The sequence below is a fragment of the Pecten maximus genome, chromosome 7 (genome assembly GCF_902652985.1).
Source record: "Pecten maximus chromosome 7, xPecMax1.1, whole genome shotgun sequence".
In the NCBI taxonomy this organism is placed as follows: domain Eukaryota; kingdom Metazoa; phylum Mollusca; class Bivalvia; order Pectinida; family Pectinidae; genus Pecten; species Pecten maximus.
The window spans coordinates 23,959,471-23,962,034 of NC_047021.1; positions in this window are offsets into that span (position 1 = coordinate 23,959,471).

A 2,564-nucleotide genomic window follows, 5' to 3' on the forward strand; every position below is an offset into this window, starting at 1 on the left:
AAAGTGGTTAATTATATATAATGGGAGTGGCTTCCCCAAATTTAGTCGGGGGGGGGGGGGGGGGGGGGGGGGGTTAAGTGCTGACACCGGACAAAAGTCCATGTTTTTTCATTTTTGGGTTTTTATGTTTGTATTGTAGTGTGTAATGTGTTATTTGTTTGGTGTAATATTTAGTTATGGAGGTGAACTACAGCTAAATCCCTGCAAACTAACAGTTGTTGCTGGACCCCTGACAAATGTGCTTACTCTACATTTGCGAAATTTATAAATAAATTAAATCCTTGAGGTTTCTCTCCAATTAAATTTAATGTCATTAAATGTTCTATAAGGAACACCTAGTTCTCCTAAAATTGATATTTGGCCACAGGGTTCCTGTAAGATAAAGAAATTACCAGTTATACCTATAATTTGATCTCTGCTAATGAAATAAGACACTTGTCTACCTATTATTGAGTATAACCCAGCATCAACTGTGAAAGTCTAGGTTTTTTTTTATTGTGTCGAGTTTTGTTGCACAGTGGAAAGTAACATGTGCAATTTGTTAATGTAATGTGTAACTTATTTTTTTATGTGACTAGATGTTATATGGTTACTATATCCCTATTGAATGACAGGCTGGAAAATAGAAAAGAAAAGAAAATGTCAATATTCATTTTTTTTGAATTTGAAATACTTATGTGCTCAGGAGTGAATCAAAATGCTCAAGGGTCAAATATTCAATGCTCAAAATGCTCAAGGCCCAAATATTGAATCTCAAAATGCTGAAAGCCAAATGTCAATGCTCCAGGCTTAAATACTAAACATATATTTTGTTTATACTTGAATCTCAATATGCTTGAGATCCAGAACTTTAATAGAAATGCTCAAGGTCTAAATAGTCCATGCTCAGAGTGCTTGAGGCCTAATTATCAATGCGAAACACATTTATGCATTGTTTTATACTGGGCCTAAGAAATGCTGCCAGGAAAAAAAAAAACAACAACAAAAATATTGTTTGATACTAGGCATAAGAAATGCTGAATCATGTAAACTGGCAAATATAATGGGCGAGCATGTTTTATATTAGGCATAAGAAATGCTGAATCATGTAAACTGGCAACTATAATGGGCGAGCATCTCGGATGTAAAATCATAATTTGGAAGAAAATTTATGTGAAAACAAAAGGATGTTGAGTATGTCCACTATACAGAATTGTGTAATCCGAAATGACACCTTGAACTAGATTATTCCCAGGAGCTTGAAAGAAAGAAACACTGTATAAAAAGCAGCTGAACCTTTAAAATTTAACATTCTCTGAATAGACATTTTATGGAAAGTTTGTCATTTTGTACAATTTTTGATGATCATGACTTAGGGTGCTATGATCACCCCTGTACTAATTGCCTGTAAAACTAACTTTGTCCTTGTAGATTGACAATACAAAGGAAATATAGGTATAATTATTGATCATGAATTGATATTGTGTTAACTACAATGCATAAGAATCTAATTTAAATGATACAAATGTATATGTGTTGATATAACTAAAGTTGTGTGATTGTAAAACCTGATTGCAGGGAGTCGCCTCCATTTTTTTTTCAATATGTTGTACCAGTTGTTATCTGGTGTATTTTTGTGAAAAATGAAATGTATCGTGGGCCAGTGAGGTACTTCTTCTCTTGTGAACTTAATTTTGTTTTCCTGGTAGGCAGTTAGGTAACATGTTGATGTGGCAACTGATGTCCAGCATTTTCACCTATAGCTAGATTATCTCCCTTTGGCTGTTTGTAAATTATCTCCCCTTTGACTGTTACCGGCTACGGGTCGTAGCCTATTCAGGTGGTTGGGGGGTATGTAACGCAGTTGCGTTTCGCTCGTTTATTTTTGGACTCATTCCGGAAAATTGTAACATCCGGTTACGCAAGATACCCGTGCTGCTCTGGGGTCAATCACTTTTCGTCCGGGTGTCAGCAGGGTAAGTGGTGTTGACTTTTAATCTGTTAAATTAATTAGATAACCGTCGCCCATCCTTTCCTAAATTTCATATTAAGTTGTCTGCTGGATATTATTTGCCACTATCGTACATGTATTGTTATTTTCACGTGTAGTATTTCGATGTATTTTCGATGTATAGAACTTTGTTTAATTTGAGTCTCGTGTGCCGGTGTCATGTCGGAAGTCAGGTTGTTGCTTGAAGGAGTTATTCCATTTTGAGAGCACTCGCGGAGTGGCTAGAGAATATTTCCGCCTCTCGGGCTGTTTCTATACCGGTTAAGCGAGGGATGGTTGTTGGTAACCTCGTAAGTAGATACGGGAGAAAAGACGGGTGGTTAGCAAATGTTGTATTCTGACCGGACATGCCACGTGCTTGAGACTCGGGGTAAACTACATTTATTTCATTTATATGGTTAGTTGTGATTAAACGATGGTTGGCATGTGTTTTAGGCTAGACGTATATAATTGTGAATTCCTCACTGTGCCTCAGGGGTATTATTTTGGTACTTTGTTATTTTTACACATGTTAATAAATTGTTGAACTTTATATGACGAGTCTATTTTCTTTCTCACCAGTTTACTAAATATT